Source organism: Tympanuchus pallidicinctus, unplaced genomic scaffold (genome assembly GCF_026119805.1).
Source record: "Tympanuchus pallidicinctus isolate F22 unplaced genomic scaffold, pur_lepc_1.0 scaffold22, whole genome shotgun sequence".
In the NCBI taxonomy this organism is placed as follows: Eukaryota; Metazoa; Chordata; class Aves; order Galliformes; family Phasianidae; genus Tympanuchus; species Tympanuchus pallidicinctus.
In genome coordinates, this window is record NW_026294739.1 from 10651958 (window position 1) to 10676929 (window position 24972).

The window sequence follows — 24972 nt, forward strand, 5'->3', positions numbered from 1 at the left end:
ACAACTCAATGATAGATTAGATGAATTACCCTTGGCTCAGTCTTGCTTCTCTAGAATCCTACTTTTGCTTGCTCAAGTTACATACACTCACAAATAAGTTTGGGTACCTAATTGTTTTCTGGGATAGCTGCTAGTTTAAGAAGCTTCCCGTGTCCCACATGAAAGTACTGTTTTGAATTACTCATTTGAAACATTTTCAGGGAACATTTCATTTGATCACCAAATGTCTAGTCACCAGAAGGTTTATAAATCTCTGAGAGGCTCTCAGTCTTTCCAGAGATATAATTGCAGATGAGCCCATCTGTTCTCTTTTCATCTCTGTCTTCCATGTTTATCTACCTTTCTGATGTTTGTTCTGATATTTCTGATGTTTTGGTATGTGGATGGCAGAGGAGCTTAGCAGATGCTGAAAAGATGCTAGTGCTCGATACTGCCAGATCTGAAGAAAAAAGTAGATTTTGAAACCTGCAAAAATATTGCAATAAATATGTGAATGAGTTTGTGAACAAAAATGATGAAACACTATAAACCTAATTAAATTCACAGAACTTAATTCCTATACCATTTACTGCAAGGGTAATGTATGTTTTTCAAAACGTCTTAATATTATGCATGACTCTTGGACATCAGCAGTAGTACTGGTTTTTTCACTTGAAAACCAGCAAGAAGCTAGAGGACAAAATTCTTGACAAAATTCTCTTTTTATTTACGTTTTTCTGTATATCAGAACATAAAAAGATAATTTCCCTCATTCTTCTTCAGTGTTCTGATGTTAGGGCACCTCCCATGTTTTGTTACAGTATAAGTTTTATTCCTATTTTACAGACTATGACATGTGTAAGGATTAATCCCCTTGCTCAATAACATTAGAGCTAAATGGCCTTTGTAAGACCACAATAAGTTTGTGTCAGAGTATTTTCCTAATGTATTTTTCCTGTTTTCCTAAGTGTAAGGATAACATCTTTGGCAAATGTTAGGCCTGTTTTACATTATTAAGGTCTAATAGTCCTGTACTCTATTTTTATGAGGGATGTTGACAGCTGCCTTCCTGAGGTGACTGTTAGCTATTAAATACATGCAATTCATGTATTTAATCAATCATTCATATTTGTTGTAACTATTCATGATGCAGTTTGGGAATCTGCTGGAAGGGCGTTCTGTGAAAAGTAGTACTGTTTACTGTCTAATTACCCACTCAAGGGCTGACTTTGGGACTGAAGTACAAGACTAGAGGTATCTCTTGTCTGACCCAGAACTATTTTTGTGTTCTCATGGAGTTGTTGATCAAATCTTGCCAGTCACTCTGCTCTGCATTGCAAGGCACTGGCAGACATGCTGCAGGGCATTACTGCATCAGTGAACTAATCTGTATAGCTCCCTGCTTCCTCAGGGCTGCAGCTCTCACTGCACAGTTGATTGGAATCAACAGTCCTCTGAAGTGCACTTTTCTCAATGGTCTGCCAACAGTCCTCAGCATCTTACAGTGTTTCTTTTCCATTGCTTTTACTACCTGTACTCCCTTACAGGTGCAGAATTGAAATCTGATGGTCTATTCACTTCTCTCACAATGCACTGCCCTTCTCTGTCCCAGATTCCTGCTCTCCTGGTATGTGGAGAAACTTGTTCTTGGGGTTCTGCTTCCACTCAGTGTGCAGTTCTGCAACTTGGTAGATAGAAATATAAAACAGAAGATCAGGTGAACTAAAATACTAACAAGAAACCTTTACAAGGTATCTGTCTCGCCAGGAGTGACTGAAATGCTAGCATTGCAAACCAAATTTTCACAGGGATTTTGTTTTTTCATGAACAGTTTCCTGTTAAGATACAGTGTTACTGTACCATGCAGCATGTAACTTTTTGCTAATTGCTACTAACGACATGTAAATGCACCAATAGGTTTTTTTGTTGTTGTTTTTCGTTGTTTTTTTTTTATAATAGATTGAGTTGTGGTTGTATTCTCAAACACAGTTCTCTCCCATTTCTTTGTCAAAAAAAGATGATAAAATGCATGTGATGTTTTTAATTTATGACCTTTTCATTTTTAGGCTTGGCTTCTTAGCTGAAGACATTGTTGTTGAGTGTAGTATACTAGAGTGATTTCTGCTTTATAAAGATATTTGACATATTTCATAGAACATTTGCTTCATTCATAGTTTCCTTTTCTCCTCTCTAACAATGACTTTATGAATTCTGTGTTTGTTAGGAGCCAAACTGAGGCTTTTATGTGCATTTTATGCTTTTGGGATACAAGATAAGGGGTATCAATTTGACAAGGCCTCCTGTTTTTCTGTCGTGTGGTAGAGTAAAAATTAAATAATATATGGTCTCTTTCTAATGAAATGAGAGATTATTATCAACGTGCAAAGAGAATATCTAAAATAATAGGACCTGAATTGCTTCTATGATGCATCACTGATTACAGTTAAAATGTAAATGTTTATCTTTCTCTCTGAGAAAGTTAAATGGACTTAGAAAGTGATTGGAATTAGACTGAAATGTAGTAGATATATATTTTTTAACAAAAGACTTTAAGACACACTTTTAAAAAATGATTATTTTTTTCCATTAAAATGATTCATTCTACATTAACAGATAATAGAGGTGTCATTTCACTGACATCTTCTACATTTTTGCATAATGAAAGTCTGACTGTGCAGTTTCAGCCTCCTGAAAACTGGCCTAATGGACACCATTTGATTAAATGGGCCCTGAAACTGTCAGCTGCAAACACTTGCGGCTTGGAAATCTGCAGAGGAATAAAAAGCACCTTTTTTTTTTTTTTTTTTTTTTTTTTTTTTTTTTTTTTTTCTACAAAAGCTTGGAGTTTGTCAGTTCATCAAAGTTAAGGCACTACCTTGCAGAATTTGTAGCTGTCAGTTCTAGTGCTTTCCACTGGAGGACAGCCTGTCATAATGCTGTGCTCCCTGAGCAGAAGCAGAGCTAGAAGGAATCCGTCCTAAAATTCCCCCCAGGGAGGAGAAGACAAGGTTACCATCCCTAAAAGAATGCTCTGAAATGTGGGCCAGAAACATTATAGGCTTGTCTGGGATCTTCCATGAAGTCAAAACAAATGCCTTCTCCAGCTTTATTTCTTTTCCATGATACTTGGAGATGGAAAATATCAGAAAGAAGAAAAAAAAAAAGAAGAATCTGTGCACAAAATCCAGGAGAGTATAACATCTGTGCAGGTTTTGGACAGATTTATTCAGAGGTTGTTGAGTTGGCTGATGAATAGAGTACTGAGGTACAGAAGTTCTTTTTTGGTGGGACTACAAGGAGGCCAGAGGGAATTGAGAAAGGATTGGACAGAAGTGTGGCTAAATACATTGCATGAAATCTTTTGTGCCTTCCTCAGGGTCTTGGTTCAGCCTTGACCTGTAGGGAAGACATTCACTTGGCTTTATGAGTTCAGGTAGATTCCAAGGATATCACAGTTTACTGCCTTGTGGGGCTCACTTCTGTCATCAGCTGAATCATGATTCCCTGTGCAGAATTCAGCCAGTCACTGTCCCAGTTCTGCAGTACTAGATAGAATCTTCTTTCCAGACTGTTAAGAGGCAATGTCTTCTAATTGTTCTGTGTTTTTTGGGGTTTTTTTTTTGGTTCTTTGTAAAGAATAACTTTCAGTGTTCCTGGCTGTACCTTTTATTCATCAAACAACTTGCCTTAGCCTACTGTTTACTCAGCTTCTGCATTTGTTTTCCTGCAGACTGAGAACTCACACTCCAATTCAGAACGCACCTTAGGGGTGTGTTCAGCATTGCATCCTCAATAGATTAAAGATGGTATAATGGTTGGGTTAGTTGAATTTTAGAGATCGGAATACTTAAGTTCAAATCTTAGTGCAGATTTCCTCTCTGACCTTGAATAAATCACACGTAATCTCAGGCTCCATTTCCTTGCCTTCAAGATAGAGGTGAGTAGTGCTTTCTGCTTGACAAGCTAGAACTGTGAAGATTGTGTGGTATTTCTGTAATGAAACCCATGAGTATACATATATTCACACCTATTCACAGCCTAATGAACAGGGAGATGCAGATGGAGTCTGCTTTCTCTGTCTGTCAGCTCTGCAAATATAGGTTTAGAAGCAACATAATAGATTTGTCTTTGTAAACACCCTTCCAAGTATCTCAGAATATATTCACTCTCTTTTACACTGTGACAGGCAAAGATAAAATCTTAGTGCTCCTTTTGCAGACAAGGCAAGTTTTCATATATTTTATGAAAGATGTATTTGTCAAATCTGGCCTAAAAATTGAATTATTAAGCAAATGCATGACAAGTAAGGGGGAGAAGTCCAGCAAATGAGCCTTGAGGAGCTAAAGTTCACATTTGGTAATATAAGGTAAATGCTTGAGTGGTTTCATTTTATCCTACTTCTACAAACAGGGATTTATTGTGCTTTCCTTGCTTCTCCTTGTCAATGACAAATAAAGAGTTGAAAGATTAAAATGTATCTTAAGAGTCTCGATTCAGTAGAAAATTACACTTCAAGGCAATGGGAGACCACTAAATTATTTTCAATCAGATATGGTTTTTTATTCTACTGTTATTCAGTATTGCATGCTCAGAAATTGTATGTTTGGGATGGGGGAAAACTGTCCTAAAATGAAAATTAATAATTTAAAGGAAAAAGAAAAGGTTTTCTAGAAGTTGAAAGGATGTCCTTTTCTGATTTGGATTTTTCATTAGCATGGTCAAATTTCATAATCCATACTGTCTTGACAGCATGTTCTTTAGGTTCTCAGAAATTGATGTGGTTTACCAACACCATTTTTTATCAGTACATCCCACCTTCACAAAATGCACTTGTCTGAGTACAGGTTGAAATGGGCACTAGCTGTAAAATACTGATTTTTCTCTCCTCTCAGAGCAACTTGGCTCTATAATCTGGCATGCTGGATATTCCCTAACCCTATGACAGGAACAATTTTGAGGGTGCTGCAAATCTTCTGTTTATTGAACTTAGGGATTTATAAGACTACATTTTCTTCCTTTACCGTTATTGTAAAAGCTTATAAAGTTAAGAAGACATGAAAAGCATCAATGGTCTCCATTCTTCCACAGGCGCATTAGTATTCAGTACAGTTCATCATCCCCCAAAATGTTCAAGTAACATGTTAGCTGTTTCTCAGAAGGGAATACATTATTTTATTCTATCATTTTCATGTGTTGCTGGGTATGCAATGAGGAGGAGTGCTTTCTGAATTACTGAACTGAATGACAAAAAATGTCACTGCTTCTCTCAAAATATGATTAAAATGACATGGAATTTCTTTTCCAGATTGATCCTTCCAATGAATTATGATCTTTTTAAATCTGCTTGGATTTTGGCTGCCTTATAATATACAGAGGAGATAGTTATCAAGAAGTGTGAGGGAAGTATTTGGATCTTTGATAGTGGTATTAAAAGCCTTTGTTAGTCATAAGAACAATTTTATCCTTTGATATCAAAAGCCAAAATCTTTTTGCCTTGCATGAGCAGTCCATTTTTGAAGCTAGCATGAATATTGTTATGAAAATGCAAGCACAGTCTTGCGTGTGGGTCAAGCAAGTGAAAAAATAATACCTCAGTAGACATAATATATATAAAATGTCCTACTTTAGAAAATTTTGCTATGTAGAAATGTTAATCTTCCACACCGTCACTGCAGCAATTATACTACAGTATGACCAGCAGAAAAAGGCCACATTGGAGGTCACCAATTTTGAGTCAGAGGTAATTAGCATCTGCAACTGTGCCAAAAAACAGTCCAAGGTAGATTCAGTCTCAAGAGACAGGATAATCTGCAGGGTTTCTTTTTCTCTCTGTCAATTCGAGCATTTCTGTTTGCGTCTATATGTTGCTACATGATTCAATCTTATTCTGTAAATACATGTCTCCGTACATAGGTTTCAAAATGAAACATCTTAAATTCATGGAGAAAAATTCCTGGTGCTGCTTCTTTGTCTAGAATTTACAAAAATTTCACCATGTTACCCAAAATATGCAGCAAATTCCTGTTCTGAAAGAAGACAATGAAAAATTGAATTTATTTCAGAAGAAGACCTAGTTTACAAAATTGTTTATTAGTTCTGAAAATTACTGGATGTCTTTCTAGCTTCCAGTTTCTGTTCTCAATTCTACTAAGCCTAATTTATATGATCTTATTATTTTAAGAAAATCCATAATATCAAACTGATGTACGTGATACATGATGTATAAGACACAAATTCATCTGGTTGGTATCTTCAACTATAATTTGTATTAATCTATGGAGAACGTGAGTTTATCTAATTATCTAGTAATTCCTGAAATCTGAATCAGTTTTACCCAAGGATAGGCAGGTGTTAGATGCTAGCAGCTTAGTTGCTCTACTTGCTTACACAGGCAGTCTGTAAAATTTGCCATTTTCAGTTAATTTTTCATGCATTGATGTCTGAATACATTCAGTGTTTAAAGCTGTCTTTCAGGAATAAAAAAAAAAGATAAAGCTAATTCTAAATCTATAGCTAGACTGCAAACTGGACTTCTTTTATTGTCACCCAAAAAATATTTGCATAACTCTTTGCAAGAAGACTTAGCAGAAGTTTTAGGGTATGTCCAATTCTTCCTGTTCCCAGAACAAGCATGGAGAATGCATACTATACCTCAAGAAAATGACAGGGGTGATCCTAATGAGTTGTCAGGATATTCTGGAAGGTCCTCATAGATTATTAGAAGCTCAAAATGAAAGGAAATGTGATCTTCTGAGCATTTTTGTTTTATTCTGCACCACTAGGGTTGCTGTCTTCTACGGTAATAAGAAAACTTGCCTACAAATCCATGATTTTTTTACAGTAAGAGGTGTTTTTCTACTTCTTCTAAAAAGCCAGGCTTTTCTACTACCCTGGATAAACTTATGGCTTGGTCTTTGGGGCATGAACCTGGAGCTGTGATTTATTTCTGATGAGTGCTTTGCTTAAACTGCAGGACTTAACATTTTTATTTTGCTTTCTGGCATCATCACCCCTTTACTGTTTGTTTTTTTTTCATATACTTTAGTGCATGAAGTCAGTGGAAAACAAAGAAATGTTGGAAATGTTACTGATGTTGTCAGTCTCTCTTTGGAGAACTATATAAGCATAGCTTTTAAATTTAATAGACTATTTCTGCTGAATGTCATATTGCCTGACTTTCTCCAGATAAGTCTACCCAAGTATGGCAGATTTAGACAAATATTCTTCTCATCTGGACCAAGTGACTGAGAATGATGCAAGTGGGCACTGATAGATCTAAAACCCCCAGACACGTTACCTGTGCAAATGAAAGTGATATACAAGTGCAGATATCTAGCAGCACCTGTGCAAATGCAAACATCCTATGCCAGACTACAAATCAGAAAAGGCAGATCTCATTTTAAGATCTGTGCAAGGTAAACTGATATATGACCTGAGACATACATTGTGCTTTATAATATGTACTGATCTGTCGTAGAGTTGATGAAGCGTTTTGCACTGAATGGGAACCGCCTTACAATGACTGATTGTATTCTTTCATCTCAAAATGTTTGATTACCTTTCAAGGGCTCATCTTTGACATCATTCCCATACATGCAGAGCAGACATATTTGACTACCTTGTCTCCAGTAGCAGTCCTGAGGAGGAAAACAATGAATAGTTCACAACTATAAAAGCCAGAGGGGAATTTTATTTGCTTTCCTATTTGTTGCAAAATGATTGTGGAACCTTGAATTTGAAGCATTCTTATACAGTGCTTAATTTTAATGTTCCTAGACTAAATTTAAATATCTCTGCCAAACTAGTACAAGATGGCTTCTTTTGGGGGTAAGTTTCTTCCAGAAAAAAATAATTGCTTAAGACTGTGGAGCACAGAGTGCACATAAACCAAGCAACTGTGTTGCCTGAGAGTAAAGCCTGGTATTACTCTTTGTGGGAACATCTAAACTAGACAAATCTGCTATCTCAACCCGTGATGTAACTCATAGCATAGAAGATATGATTTTTCAGTCAAGGTAAATATCTTCAGCTTGCATGGAAAAGGAGATATATCTCCTTTTTATTTATATATTTAACATTTATTTATGTTAAATATATAGCATGTGTATAGCTGCAGTGAAGACTTGTGTGCTTGCATGTTCTTTCACCTTTTTCATGCACATAAGTGAAAGTCTGCAGGAGATCATCCAAAAGTTGTATGACCTTCAGACATACCCTTAAAGAGATACAGTGGTAAAATAGACTGTAATTATGTCCACAAACAAGTAGGCATAAAAAGAAACCATGCAGCAAAATAATCATCATAGCTGTAAATAAAGCCAAAAGGGATTCTCAAATAAAATATATATGTAATGTATATACACATATATGTAAAATACATTAAAGTCTATATTTGAGATTTTTGATCTCTTTTTATAAAAGTCTACCTTCTTTTTTCTCTTTCAGTCACCAAAATATCACTAATGTCCTGGGGGTCACTGTCTCTTCATACAGTGAGGGTGTCAACCGATTCCTCTGCAACGTTAGAGTTGAAGAATTTGCCTTATTCTCATCATTTCCAACTGTCAGGTATGTGTAAGTTTTGAAAACCTCGTGTCTTGACAACTGTAGCCAAAAATGCACAAAACCTCTGTGAATGTTCTTATATCCCATCTTAGAGATTCACTGAAAACCACTGTGGATTAAGTCCTTTGTGCATTTAGACGCTGTGCTGTTGAATTCTGACCACAGGCCAGTGCAAATACTGGCTGTTTCTTTGGATTTGGCTTAGGTCCTTAACATTACTTTCCATTTCTAGCAAGAAAGGGCTGGATTGCCTGAAAGTTGTGGAATCTTGCCAATTGCAGGCTAATGAATGTTGCAGCTATGCTCTGTAATTAAGAAACAGAAGATTGCAATTCCATTTTCTAAAAATTCTGCCAAGGTTATTTTCCTATTATTATAACAGAAGGAAGGAATGGGTTGGCAAGCTTTCTTGAAAATGTATTCACACTTTGTTTTTAAATAATGTAAATTTCTAATAGGTTTTATTCAATAGAAAAATAACCATCAAAAGATGCTAGTATAGGCTGAAACTAAATAAATTGTCATGTTAGCAGAAAGGAAAAAGCATAACCTATCTTGCAGTAACTGTAATTTCTATACAGTAACACTTTTTGTGCAACTTCCACAAAAAATGAAACTCCATGAAAAGGAACAAAAAAGTACAAAAAAGACAGGGATCTCTTGGAAAGATGGTGAGGGGCCTGGAGCATCTCTCCTATGAGGAAAGGCTGAGTGAACTGGGTCTGTTCAGCCTTGAGAAAACAAGACTGAGAGGGGACCTGATCCAGGTCTATAAATATCTAAGGTGTGGGGGGCAGAGTGATGAGGCCAGACTGTTTTCAGCAGTGTGTGGAGATAGGAAAAAGGGAAACGGCTGGAAACTGCAGCATAGGAAGTTCCACACAAATGTGCGCAAGAACTTCTTTACAGTGAGGTGACGGAGCACTGGAACAGGCTGCCCAGGGAGGTGGTGGAGTCTCCTTCTCTGGAGATGTTCAAGACCTGCCTGGATGCCGACCTGTGCGACCTGCTGTAGGGAACCTGCTTTGGCAGGGGGGTTGGACTCGATGATCTCTGGAGGTCCCTTCCAACCCCTACAATTCTGTGATCCTGTGAACAGATATCCTGAACTTACTGACCTGACTGGTCAGTTTTACCTTTTGCAGTGTTGCCATGTTTTATCTATTGCCTTGTCAAAAAGCCCTGTGTTCTGTGTGTGACAAAGACTGTGTATATTAATAACTTAATTATACCTCTTCCGACCAAAATTATTTTAATTACTGCAATCACAGTGGTATAGCACCTGCAATTCAAAGTAATCAACTGTTCCTGAATTACAAAAATAAGTGTTCATATGAAATATTAAATAGGGTGAAACCTTTGGTAGTGGTCTGTCAAGAAGTCAGCTGTGAGATGACCTACTGTGTGCAGGCCTTTCTGCATTTCTTGAAGGAAATGGTTTGGAAGGAATCATCATTAAGCAGCGCTGTGTGACGTTACGTCAAGATTTCAATAGACCATGTACATTTGTGTGTTAACTGAATATGCTCTATGTAGCTCTAGCCTTGCCAGAAGGACCAAAAAGCAAATGAATGTGGAATGAATTTATAAGTTGAATGGCAACATAAGCTTGAATTTTAGCAATTTTCCATCCTATAATAAATCCAAGAATGAAAATGAAAAATCATTCTTCATGGGAGAAATGCCAAAATAATTAGATTAACAGTATTTGTAGAAAAGCTAGGCATCTCCTGCCTCAAAGACATTTCAGAACATATGCTTGTCAGCTCACTGACAAACTTGGTGGTGAGAGATCTGTCTGTTTATAAGAAGCTGCATGAACCTCTGTGACTCTTGATGCACCAGAAGAATGCTGAAAAAGACTAAGCAAGCCTAAAAATGAAGTATGGCTCTCTGGCTGACTTAAATGAACTCTAAGTACCTAGGTAATTGCTGAAGAATTTAAAGAATGTTTAAAATTGATTACTTGATATATATTAAGGGTTTTCCCACCTGAGTGGTATAAAATAGAGTTTTCTAGAAGAATGGAAATTAGTATTGATTGGAATTATCTGTCTCCATAAAGGAGCGATTTCTATGAAGAAATCAGAATACCAAATATGAATGGAACCCTGGCCTTTATAATAGCTAAGTTTTAAAAGTGTCCAAATATATTACTGAGGAATTTCTCAGCTTAAATATCTTCCTTTGTGACAGGAACTGGAACAGCAAGGCAGCTGTCAGCCTGAAAAGCAATCAGTTTCCTACAACATATGCTTCATGACACATAGAAAGTGGTACAGAAAATAAACATCATGTAGATCTTCCAAACTGAGAGAACATGCAACACAGAAGTACATACTGGTTAAGTAGATTTGTCTAAACTGTTAGTGAAGCTAAAGTTTTTCATGAAGCTCCATTTCAGGCTCCTTACTCAAAATACTTTGAAGGCTGCTACTGAAAACTGCCTTTGGAGACTGCTTCTAAACAAAGTAAGAATAATGTTCAATATTAGAAAATAACTGTTTTGACAATTTTTATACAAGATGTTTCAAGTTTTCATTTTGCTGTGACATTTGGGAAGAAAAACCCACAAAATTTAACTGAAATCAGTGTTTAAGGGGCCAGAGACTTTGGAAAAAAGTATTTCATTTTGACAGAATGAAATGTTTTGTCAACTTTAAATGTGTTTTGTTTCTCACATTTGTATTTCAGTAGGAAACAAAAATAACATCTTTTTATGGGCATATTCAAGACAGATTTTCTCTGTTCAGTAACTGCACAAAATCAGAAACCTCAAATTACAGATGTTTATACAGACTGCTGCTGAGAGCTATGCAGTGTTAACAGAGTTTAAACTAAAATTTCCTTCTAGTATAGATGATACCAAGCCCCATTAGACTATAAGTAAATTCAAAGTAAAACTATTTTACTATTAAATGTTAATCTTTGTTTCAGTGTAATCATGATAACCATCTTAATTTGTTAAGAAAATTGACATAAATAAAAAGTAAAACTTATTTCTAGCTGGATTATAAACATCTGTGAGCCATAGTAAAAGAATCTCTAATTCTTCAAAAGAAGGCTTCTACTTTTCTGCTGGTGCCAACTGCACATTAGGAAAAAGTTGATTTCCCTCATTTTTATAAACTCCTTTAAAGTATTGGAAGGTCTCAATGAGGTCTCCCTACAGCCTTCTCTTCTGCAGGCTGAACGTGCCCCATCTCAACTTTGCTTTCAGAAAAGGTCTTTTTATTTTTGCAAGTAAAATGCATGTTCTTATGCCACTGGTTGGTTGTCAAGGAACCACTTCTGCCTAAACTCTTTAAGAAGTTCTTGTCTAGAAATTAAATCAGAACCAATGTAACAGCCTTTTCAGTAGACTGGAATTAACACCAATAGCAGGTCAGTGCATCAGTGTAATTTTAAAGTAGGATCACAGCTAGTAAGTGAATTCTGCAGTGCTTTCCATTTCTTGTAAACAGTATGTATTATCTCGGAGTGCATACAGACAGCAGTAATGCACAGGTGAAGTACAGGGAGAAATTGCTTTTTCTGAAATGTGGCATGCTAGTGAACTGAAACATTGGATACAAAGGGCTTTCCAGAGGTGGCATTGCCTCAGCTGTGGCAGGCATTAGCAGAGTAACTTGGAGAACAATGTGCTTTTCACTGCATATAGAAATCATCCTATTACAGAAGTCTGCAGCCTGCTTCTGCTCTCTCAAGCACAAAACTCAATAGCACAGTTTAAACTTTTGGTTGTTATGTATTAATCAGCTGCTTTAAAAATTTGTTTTTGTGTTGTGATCTCTATTTTAAAAAAGCAGATGAGAAATGTGTGGAGTGTTCAGTCTGTGTTCAATCTGCTATAAATCTAAATATTACCAGAACTTCATAGATTATCAGTCCACATTTTCTGCCTCTGGGTTAAAGGAACCAGTAGAAACTGTTTCTTCTAAATTGGAAGAACACGCAGAAGTTTTGATGAATGGTATAAATACATAAATAGTGTATCTAAATATGCTCATGAACATTTACAGTCTGTTGGACAATTTATTTGTGGGTTAATTTCACATAGCTGTATGTGAAAACACATCCTAGAGATGAACTCTCCTTTTATTTGTACTTAAGGATTTTGGAAAAAAATTGTATTTAACAAGAAGGGGTTTAAGACAACAGGTGTTGTGTTGCTAGCACAGTGTGCTGTGGGCATTGCATTGCTTTTAGACCTGTCAGACTACCTTCAGTTTTCAGTACTCTGGGTTTGGGTGTTGATAGATTTTTATTTTTATTTTTATTTTTATTTTTATTTTTATTTTTAAAAGCATAACAATAGATGCTGTGTTTCTAGTTTATAATTTTCTGCTCTCCCTTTCATTTGGGCATGTTGCACTTGACTGATTGCTCATCAGTTTCCATAAGGGACCCAATAATACGTGCTCAGCAAGCCTTGGTCAAATATTGGTATCCAAGGGCCAAGTAAGAGCTCTTGATACAGCTTCTCCTTTCTTTTACTGCATGATCAAAAAAGAATCTCTTAAGCTTTCTGCCTCCAATTTCTAACTGTAAAATGGGAAAAAAATGAAGTTTACACCATGAAAAATGCACCAGAGTACTAAGATTAAAGTATTCTGTTCAGAATATTCTGGCCCTGTTGACTTCAGCATGAGTTATATAGTCACTATGGTTGCTATACAGAAATAACCACGGTATTGATGTTCTATTAAATAGTGATACTTAAAAAGGTAAATTTTGACAGAATTGTAATGAAAAAGGATATCTAAGAAAAATCTTCAACTTTCCTACAGCATAGTAAACTCAAATATTAATTAATAAATGTAGTATTAGTAGAAGCAGCTTCTGAATAAGTATCTCTAATATACTAACTTTCAAATTACAGATTGTTTACTTAGCATATTTCATTGCCAGTAAAACTTTCTTTTAAATAGAAGTTTATAAAGCAAATTATCCAACTGTGAAATTGGAAGCACAACTGTTACAGCCCATCTGAATATTTTTTTTTAACTATTCCCCCATAGTAATCTGCACTTGCCTTTATAGTGCCTACAACTGAAAAGGATAATCTAGTCAGAATACATCAGTATATAATAAATGTGCTTCATTTCTTCCTCAGTCCTTAAAGTTGACAGCCAAAATGAATGTTTGTCTCCGCATTGGCACCACTGGTACTTTTGCAGAGACTATTTCATGGTCCATTGGACCCTAAAGGACATTGTTTTTAAAGGCGTATTATCAAAAGGAATGAAGCATACCATCAGAGTGCATATCAGCATGTATTATTAAACTTAAGGGCAATAGTATTGCTTGGTTGATATTGTAAGGCACTCTAGTCAAAATTTATTAAAACTAATCTTTATGGTTCTCAACATTTGTAATGTTTTATGTCTAAGTAGTAAATACAGGTCAGGAAGGGTACTTGCAGTTATCCTCTAGCTTTGAAAGAAGAAAAGTGCTTTATAAACAAAGTAATTTATCATCCTTTCTGTATCTATAGAAAAGCTACTATTACAGCTGCAGTTATACTAATGGTCTTCCTCTACAGTGCCACATTAATTAGCTGTCAGAGTAGAACAACTCTGAATCTTATTTTGCTGATTTATGAGAAAAATGCTGCAGTCCTTTAAAAATACGTAGATTCACTATCTGGAATAATATCTTGAAGTAATCAGCTTTTTCAGAAATATCTACTGAGCAGCTCAACATCATTTTCTGAATCTCAGAATTTGGGAGCTCGTCAAAATATTCACTGGTCAAATCACAGCTATGGTAGGATTGTGTGGGCAGTGCCTAATTTGATACAGATTGCAGCAACATTCATTGGGTTAGATGCTGCTTAATCCTGACAACTTAACTGTCAGATAAATTGTAGCAGTTATAGCATATGAGCAGGTCCATAAGCTGATCATATTAATATTACAAAAATACGACACCAAAAACTAATAACATTCTTAGAGACATCTGGACAGAAGCAAAATCTAATCTTGTCTAAAAGATCTCCATTAGCAGTAATCATTCTGTAATACGATCAACATATTCTTGTCAAAGCAGATAGTACTGTGCAGTGTTAGTAAAACTGATTAAACATGGCATGCTGTTCTAAAATAAACCTTCAACTTCAAGGATCAGGGTCTGCTGATTACACTGGATTTGTTGGTTAAAACACATCCACACCATTTTCAAAATAACTTGTTCTAGTGATTTATTCTCTGTAAGGGATAAATATACAGTAGTAGAAAGGAAATCAAGTGGACAAGTAAGGCAATATAAAATTTGAACAGCTGAAGGAAGATGAAAAAGAAGTGTTGAGCCCTTATTACAATAATCTTTCATTTCCTCCCAGAAAAAAATTAGATGTATTCATCTTTTCGTTGTGGTGCCCTATGATCCAATTTCATGATCAACCAAAATTCCTTCAAGGATGCTCATTCTTACAGCTGAAGGATAAATACATCATGAGCATTTCAATCTGACACTTTGTTAAAAAGACCTTGCTCTCTGGGCTAGGCCTTTGCAAGTGATGGCTGATTTGCTGCTAGTTTGTTTTGTAAGATATGGTTTGTGTTCCTTGCAAGTACAGAATTTAATGAAAGTGAATGAAGAATAATGCCTGACATCAAGCACCATGCGTTTTTTCTCCTTGTGGTTGCTGTGAGTCAGGGGAGTTTTATGGATAATGATCAACATCAATGCAAAAGAGCTCGAATTAAGTACTGAGAGCGCACGAGTGTTTTGGTGTTTTTTGGTTGGGTTTTTTTGTTGTTGTTGTTAGTTTGTTTCAGAAATATTTTTATTTAGATAAGACTTCCATAACATCTCCGTCTACTCTGCCACAGACACGCATTCACCTGCCCAAAGAGCCCACAGAGTCTAATTGAAATTATAGCTGGAAAAAAAAATCTACAACTGTGAACTCTCTTTTAGGGTTGTAAACAGATCCAGATAGCTCTCTGGAGATGTGAACTGCAACGTCCCCTTTCCTTAAGGTTGAGTGGAGTGTTGACAGCCTGTAATTACAGCCTGTGAGTGTTTGCAATGGCTGGAAAATTACTAAGTACCTTAACTGGCAGCAGCTAAGTTTCTGTAGAGAAGGAAAATGTACAACTAAGTTGCAGCAGATAAGGATAGTGATTCCTGTTTTGCTGACTGGGGAAGCTGAGCTGCAGATCCTCTGTATATGCAGATCTAGAACAGGAAAGGAAGGCTACGCATAGTGGGAGAGACTTTGCAGGGAAATAGATTTTTTCTTGGAGCTGCAACCTGTTGTGTTGCATTTCAGAGGCAGAACAAGATGGGCACATCAGTGCACCTGAAGATGGATGAGGAAAAATGCTTTCCTCTGTATGATTAAGAAACTGAGTGAACAACTTTGTTATCTTAGAACTGAAAAAGATTTGTAAGATGATTTGGAGGCTTTATGTTGTCAAAGTTTCAAGACAAGGTGGAAAGAGCAATTGAGGAGTACTTATTTTAGGGAACTTGAAAATAATTTTATGGTGAGGACCTGGAGGAGCAGACAGAAGCTCAAGGGGAGAGAACAAAGTGGTATACTCAGTGGCAGATGATTCAAATAAGGTCAAAAACATAGTTTTGAATAAAATACCCACCCCTAATGAAGGGTCTTATTCCGAAGTGCATGTGAAATTATTTACTTTTTATGATGTAGAGACAAAGGCAGAAACTATCAGATAGACAAATAATGTATTTTCAACATGCTTTTTATATTTTCTTTAACCTCGCCATTTTGAAGTGAACCATTTTTTTAATTGTATTGATGAAAGGACAGTTACTTCATGGTATAAAGTATTTCCCAATATTTATCCTTGTAAAGTGAAAAATAGAGCTAAGTGTTGGAAGGTCTCAGGAAATTAAGTTTAGTTTCTGCTGGCATGACCTTGTCTAACAGGATGGGCATCTGTATCATGATATTATAGCATCCTCATGAGAGAGATGCCTCACTTTTACAGCAGGAGAGCTGCTTTCAAGGTGAAGGATGTTCAATGTTAAATCATAAATTTAACAAGCCTACTCTGTCAAAACAAACAAATCCAATTTTACAGTAAAAATTGTACACTGAATATCTGGGTTTCTGAAATGGAGATGGGCTGGTGATAAATGAGATCAGGGCAATGGATGTCAGATCCTCTGAATTATATGTGCTAGACTGAAAGTAGTACTAGACACACAATGAAGTAAAAGGAAATGAGAGTGCACTCACTTATAGGAATAACTTTTAAATACCTTTCACTTTGTGTGGATGGCAGTGCCTTCATCTTTCCTCAGTCATTGCCCTTACATTGTTTCATGGAAGGTTATGAAGTTTGCTGATCAAGTTATTCCTGGGCCTATTCTCCCACTTCACAAGGAATATGAAGGCATCCACTGCTCAGGCTCCCCTGTGCCATCTGCCTGATTCACCTTGCAGACAAGTCCTTGCTCAGGCTTCAAGAGGAACCAATGTTAATGTCTGAATCCATTAAATTACTTTTTAAACAATTTTTCCCTGATGAGATAGCCCTTAAAAAGCTATCTTCATGGGGTGCATCATTTAAACATGATTTCAAAGCAGAAATAATACTTCAGTAGTATCTTATTAGAACCAATATCTCACTCTGTAATGAAATCTTATCTCTGTCTACATGAATGAATACAAAGGAACAAAGCTGCTCAAATGCTGAAGATCAAATGCTTTGCTTTCTTTTCTGTCCATGACACACAATATTTTCCCCCTTATTGAAGCAATATATTTCAGAGGAATTACAATTTATATAAAATGAACAATGTCTTAAAATATCACTATTTTTTGAAGACTTTCACTGAGAGAACTAATGGACTGATGTTTCACTGAAAGAAGCTGAAGCAGAAGTTAAACTGAGAAAGTGCTGTATGTCAAATATCATCATTTCTTGTACAAAAAATAATACTGCTGGGTTTGATAGATATGCATTATAAATACATGACAGCAGATTTATATATTTCATTTGAAAATTTTAGCATAGGTATAGATTTAGTAAAATATGTGTTCTCAGAGATTCTACATTGCACTGTACTCCATATATTTGGTAATGATGGCACTTCATGTGGTCTTCTGATTTATAGCTACCCAGAGATGCATGAGCTTGAGAAAGATGGGAAGCATGCACAAAATGATGGGTGGTTCTGGAGATAAAGCTCTCTTGGGAGTAAAATGTTAGTTTGCTGCTGTGGTGCAAAGTATATTATTGAGAAAAAAAAAACCTTTTTATTTAATTATCATCATAAATATTGCAATCCACAGTCTATTTGCCGTTGTTCTTAGTAAGTTTACTTTGTATCAAAATTTTTTTCATTATTTATTTTAGGTCTTCTAAAAAAAAGTTATTCAGAAATCTTTTATATGTTTTCACAGGATAGGCAGATGTTCAAAAGATGCAGTGAACCTAACACACTAACTCAAAAAATGTAGTTATTATCTACTCCATACCTACATAGGACTTGTTGCACTACAGAGTTCAGCATTTAGAATCGTAGAATCCTTAGATTTGGAAGGGATCTCTGAAGACCATCTGGTCCAACTCCCCTGCAATGAACAGGGACACCACAGCTAGATCAGGTTGCCCAGGGCCTTATCCGGCCTTACCTTGAAAGTCTTTAGGGGTGCAGCTTCAACCACAGCACTAGGTAACCTGTTCCAGTGCCTCACCACCCTCACTGTAAAAGACTTTTTCCTTATATCTAACCTAAATCTACCTTCCCAGCACAATAGAGCGCAGTTCACTTCTGATTTAATGACTTAGAAAACCACTTTCAATTCTCATTCTGTAATGGCTTGATGGAGGAGCTCAGAAAGAGACAAGACCGTCAGACTGGAGGACATGTACAGAGCTAAACCAACAGAGATTGAGCATTTTCAATTCACAGTGTTACAAAGCTGCTGCTACTTATGTTCCCATGACAAGTTCCGGCAAGGAAGGTTGTAAAATCCTTCCTTCCAGGTTTATTATGGTTCATACTTCCCAAAGACCGTTGGGATATTAGATTCAGTCAGACATGGCAGAAGAGAAGATCTGAAATAAATCATTCATTTCTCTATGTGATATAAAAAGAGTTTCTCTAGAGGCTGAGGAAGAAAGGCCTCTATAATGTAAGGGGGATACAATGCAGAGGTCTCTGCATATCTGCAAGTTGTAACCCAATATGTAGAAAACAGTTTACCCTTTATCAGACAGATACTGAACAACAGATCCTGTATTTTTTTTCTTCTCTGTTAGAATGCCTTGGACGTCCAACACCAGGAAAGTCATTTATTTCTTCTTTCCTGAAGTAAACATCCAGAAATCAATACTGTTTCTTTCAGCTCTTCATAGGAGCTATATTCTATCCCAAGTCCCTTTAAAGATACTAATGCCAATAGTGTGACTACTTTTCTGCTTTGAACGTAAGAATTACATCTGTGTTGTGGACTAAGTGGAAAACACCTCCTGAGCACTCTTTCTTTCAGGTATATTTGAAAGAAATAGATGCAATCTGGCTGCAACCAATCAATCCTCAAAACTGCATATAAATAATACAATACTTTTCTGTGATACTAACAATATAGCCTTTACAGATTAATGTATTCATGTCTTCGCAAACAACTCTATTTATGGCTGACCCAATTACTTTAAGAGCTCATTAATCTGAGATCTATATTGTTAGATGGGGAAGTTTAGAGTTGTCTTTAGAATCAGCTACTCATCTCCATTATTTTGGACAAATAACAATCAGAGCTCCCAAGGATCAATATGCAACTGATACAGATTTACAATTAGATCATTGCTTCTATCAGTAGTGGAGATGGTGAATGTTAAGAGAGCATGGGAACTGAAAGCTCGAGAACATTTTCAGAGCCTACTGGTGGAGTCATCTCATTTTCTGAATTTCCCAGCCACAGAGATAAAGCTGCTGAAGTCACATTGCCAGATTTCCTGGCTGTAAGTCCCCTTTTCAAAAACTTTAGTAAATACAGATTAAAACAACAACAACAGCAACAAAACAAGCACTTGCCACACACGTAAACACAAAATATATGAGGAACTGCTGTGAAAGCAGTCAGGTTGAAAGCTTTCCTTTATGGTTGCTTCTTACTCTACGCTGGAGAAATGGTCACCTCAGCCAACAGAAGATGATTGTCTGCTGTTTTCTGTGCAGAATACTTATATTTTAGTTTTAAAAAAATAACAATAATATGAAAGTATTTTCTTTTGAATCTTCACAGTGAGGAATTGCAGTGAGTCAGATCTCACACAGAAGGCTCTGGAGTTTTTTTTGGTAAAGCCATAACCTGTCCTGTCAGACATCAGTAGCTTCATTTGACAGCCATAATGTTCCTACTTTGTCATGATTTGGGACAGCATTGCTCCAGTGGCTAGTAAACATGTCAATGAATTGTAACAGCAATTGAAAAGAACTGGATGTAGAGATGATTAAAACAGCAAGCTAAAAATATGAAAGAAATCTGTGTATATTTAACAATACCTTGTAAAAGCCAACATCACATAATGCTGAGCTGTCACAAGCTTCTTACAAGCAGTGACATTTTAAAAAAAGCCCTGTCCAACCCTATTCCTAATTACTCTGCAGAATGCTTGCTTTTCCCTTTGCCCTTTTCAATCAGACTGGCATTAATAAAATAGGGATAACAGTGAAAAATGTACAGTAGAAGAAGGAAGAAAGTTTGTAATCCCAGTTTCTAATGATTTCTCAATACAAGAAGGTCTCTGCATTATGAATGTTACATTATTTTTTAAAATTCTTGGATTTCTCATTGGCCACATTAGCAGTTCTCCCATAGGGATATTATGATCAATAGGGTTCTGAAGACAGTGAGTAAATGTGTCTTGTTGAACAGGATGACTTTCAGAGGCCCCTACCAATCTCAACCATTTGGTGTTTCTGTGATGTGTGGACTGTTGAAAAAGAGAATTTAATTAAACATATCCAACATTAATGACAAATAGAAAATTATTATTTTAGAATAAAATGTTCCCTTTCCATTTAAATTTCACAAATGGCAAAAATTTTGTAGTTTAAGTAACCTCCATATATGATGATCTTTCAAAGTGTAGAGTTCTTTGAGAAGATTGTGATATCTTGAAATGTTTCACTTTGAAGGAAAATTTGCCCTAGGATAAATCATGTCATTTGATATAATTATACAGAACCAGTGCTTACTGTTATTATCTGATTATTAACCTCCACATGAGCTATTTACATCTCAGTCTTGAGTAATCAGCTTAATGATTACCTGCCTGTTGTGGTAATAATTAAGTAGAAAAGCCAGCAACAAAATAATGAGATTTCTAATATTCTTTTTAGCTCAAATGTAACAAGCATGGAGTGTAATAGTGGGTCTTGAATATAATGTGATTGAGATTGATTTTTAAAATGTCTGATTTTCTTCACTTAGGTATTTGTTATCAAGGGGAGGGAAACTAAAAATTTTTAGGAGCAAAGTAAACTAAAAGGTCTCATTATAATGTGTAGGACTTGCATGCTTCACGTGGCATGCCAGAGCATGTGAAGATTACCAGCACTTGAGCTGTGCTCATGCCATTATTCACATGCATCTTAATGCCATAGGCTGTCCAGTAGGTCCTTGTTGGTGTGAAATGTCACCCCTCTTATTCAGTTGGTGGCACTGCAGCAATTTGCAACCAAATAACCGGTAGCAACAAAAAAAAATTTTGTAATCAATAAATTCAATCATCTCAGATTTTTTCAGCCACCTGAATTTGCGGGTGTACAGTGTTTATTCTGATGAGGATGATGCTTTCATTTAGAATCAGAATAATATTGTATAGGGATGATGCTGGTTGCAGAGTGGTCTCCAAAGTAACATGACAGAGTGTTGCTGGCTATGGGCATTGGAAACGAAATTCAGTAATGCTCTAAGAAATTTACTGCGGGCTACTAATACTGTAAATGTGCTAGTACAGCATATGGAGCTAATCTGAAAATACTGAAGCATGAGCTCATTTTCAGTTGAGTAGTCCTGTGGGACTACCATCTCAAATTCATCTGGAATCCTGCAGCTGGTATATGTTTTGGAAGATTACCTGTAAGTGTTGGTTTTGCCAGCCTATTAAACCATTGCTGTATTGCATTAATGGTCTGAAATTAATCCCAAATTACAGATTTTTCACTGTTATATTATATTCTGCTTTTTTGCTTGAATTCACATTTTGATGAGCATAGAAAACACAAAGAGTTGCTCTTATAATACTAGCATTCTGTTTTTCTTTGAGTTTCCTGCATTTTGTTTGTAGTTATCTACTATAAACTACTTTTCATCTAAAGGGAAGTCAATCTAAAGGATAAAAGAAAGACTTTTATCTCCATTTTGATAATGAGATACCCTAATCATGCAAATAGTTGGCACTATTTGCTTACTTTTTTTAAGAAGTAATTTTGTATATGCCTTCCTTCCTCGCTTCTTCCCTTCCTTCCTTCCTTTCCATCTTTCTGTCTTTCTTTCCTGGGAAAACTAGCTTCATCTGAGTCAGTTTTTAACTAATACCTCACGTTTTCCTTTAATGCTTCAAACATATTTACATTGCTTAATTGTATTTCTGTTTAAAATCTTCCATTGCTTTTAATGAGTTCAGTCTTACAGATTATGGTACAGTCATGTTAGTTATTGACAAAATATTCTATGTGCAGGCAAAAAAAGTATATGCTAAATATTAATAAATTATGACATAATCTTTAAAAATCAAAATCTTTGTTGCATTAGAACATCTTCCTGAAGGAAAAGGACAGAAAAACTAAGCTATCCATGGATTAATAACATGAAGGCTTTAGTATTCTTACTTGATTTTGGTTGTGACCCCTTTGAAACGTTGATTGCTTCTGATCATTTTCCAGCTCTGCTCTGAGCCATCTCTTTCATCAGTGCTCTGAATGCTGGATGGAACACTCAGCAAGTCCAATACAAGTTCTCCCCTGAAGGTTTTCTCATCTGGTTTTGTTCTGTTTTTGTGTAATTTCATTTGAGTATTAAATGTTCATGTGTTTTATTTTTATGCAGATGGGCATTTGGGGATGTTTTGGTTTTCTAGTGGTGAATAGTATTGAAAGCCTCAGCTCTGCAGTAATAGCATAAGCAGTTTGTGATAATTTCAGCATGGCTAGTGAGGCCTATCCAGAAGTTATTGTATGACTGAGGCCAAAAGGAGGAACAGAAGTTATTTGATGTATGCATTAAGGAATATGCACCACCAGCTCTATTATAAAGTCCTTTGATCTAACTTTACAAGTATGAGTAATTCACTGATGATAACAGACCCACTTGTGTCTACTCCAGACTAAATGTTTGTTTTTTCTGGAATGAAAGTTTATGTCTATGTCCTCAGTCACATTGAGGTTCCTTGGAAGAACATTGTAGCACGCCCTTCATCTGTCAGAACAGCAATCCTTGCGTAAATACTTTATTAGAAGAGCTATGTCTTTGAACAGAAGGGAATTGCATCTTCTCCTTTTCATGGATGCATGTTTTACAACCATGATTAAACCCTCTGTTAGTGTTTTTTAAGCAAAGCAGATATAGTTTTCCTCAATGAAGAAAAAATATGGGGCTCTAAGAATGAGTTTAAAGGATATCATTGTCTGTGATGTGTGAAATCGTGGAGAAGAGAGAGTAGGCAAAGATGGGAGTAACAGTTTTTATTTCTTAACCCTATTTTTTTAAAAACTTGTAGTTAAAGATGGAAATGTTTACAGACAAGATTATACTCCACCAAAGCCTCAGTAGATTGAAATGAAGGTGTGCTAATATCTAAGATTATTTTTGAATACTTTTTTTTTTTTTTTTTTTTTAAGTAATACTCTGTCAGCTAAATATAGTTCAGATTTTTACATTTTTATAGACCGTGTGAGTTCCCTGCAGGCACACTGTCTCTGCAATGATTTATATAGTTAGAATTATAGGGGATGATAAGCATTTGCTGTTCAATAGTGTAGTTAATGCTCAGCCCCTCGGGTAACAGAGCAGTGAAGCATTTACTACTCAGTGGTAGTTCTGCAACAATCAGCAGCAGTGTGACTCTATCACAGTAAATTTACATCGATACACTTCATCCTCAGGGAATTGAGCATTCACTCAGCATAGCCTAGGGAAAACAACTAGAATGGACCTTTTCCAGTTCTTTTGGGTGGCACAGCGGGAAAAGTTTATTAGTGTAGCTGAATCAGAAACAGAAATCACAGATGGTATGACATGAAAATTATTTAACTTGTATTTTCTCTCCTTTTTTTTTTTTCTTTTTTTTTTTTTCCTTTTTTTTCTCCAGAAAGTACAAAAATAAAAATTTGAACTGGAAAGAGATTGGAAAGGTGAAAGTTGCGAAGATGCCGTAGTGGCAAACCCACTACAGTTCTGATGCAGATGCCAAAGGCTCTGTGCCCTTCAATCCCATTATTAGCAGGAACCTCCTTTTTCAGGTACCTGTGTATTTTCTGTGTATAGGTGAGCTTACTGATGCTGTAGCTATATAACACTACTGTTGACTATGATTAGAAAATAGCAAAAGTTGCGTGAGTCAAACAATAACAGCTCTTCTCTTGCAGTTTATTTTTCTTCAGTAGACATGAAAGCATTTTATAAATGAATACAGTACCATCTACATATAAAAATTTGGGAAACTCGAAGCAGAAGGAGGCTCCAGGAGTTGGCCACAGTCCTTCAGCAAGACTGTGACAGAGTAAAAATACAGGGGAGGTTCCCAGGGTGTCTTAAAGCTTAATGCTTTAATTAATGCTTTAATTAAAGCTTAATGCTTTAACCACTGCAGTCAGCACTGCCCTCTCTCTCTATAACACACCTGGAAGCCTCCAGCTGCTGTATAGCCTGCAGCATGAGTAAGGACTGACAAAGTACGTTTTTGCTCCTGTAGGATATGAAAGAAGAGGCAGAGGAACCTACAGAAGGCAAGCTTTAGCCTAGAACATGCATTGGGAAAGTGAGAAGCAAGATTTCTCTAAGTACTCCGTCCCCATGGATGCCTCTGTGATTGAAAGAAGACTTCAGTGAACTGAGGAGGCATGACTCTTCAGTGACAGAATCTATAGGTAATGAATGTTAAATCTATGCTGTGTTTTTAAGCCTGACTGATCATACAGTAGAGAGCCAGCAAGTACATCTGTAGGCGCAGCTTAGTGCAGTCTCAGGACAGGCAGATCTCTGTATCTGTACATTTGGAAGTATATGACAGCACAAAAGTGCCTGACAGGCTGTCTGTGAGGCTTCAAGCTGAGGGCAAGGCAGGTTTCCCAAAGATGCCTGCAGTATGCCTTGTGCTCGCCTGCGTGCTGCAGTGTTGAAATAGCATAGGGTCATGCAAAGAGCATTGATAATGGCAGTGACTGAGGGGAAAAAAAAAAAAAAAGACACGATTTGTGTTGGAGTTGGAC

General features: G+C 36.3%; 1 long non-coding RNA gene across 1 annotated transcript in view; it reads left to right on the top strand.

The window, feature by feature from the left end:
• Positions 1-24972, top strand: part of LOC128082195 (uncharacterized) — a 472145-nt gene that overhangs the window by 371823 nt on the left and 75350 nt on the right. The window contains exons 5-7 of the long non-coding RNA XR_008207583.1: positions 8425-8547; positions 23857-24003; positions 24456-24630. This is a non-coding gene — a long non-coding RNA (uncharacterized LOC128082195). The remainder of the gene's footprint in view (positions 1-8424; positions 8548-23856; positions 24004-24455; positions 24631-24972) is intronic.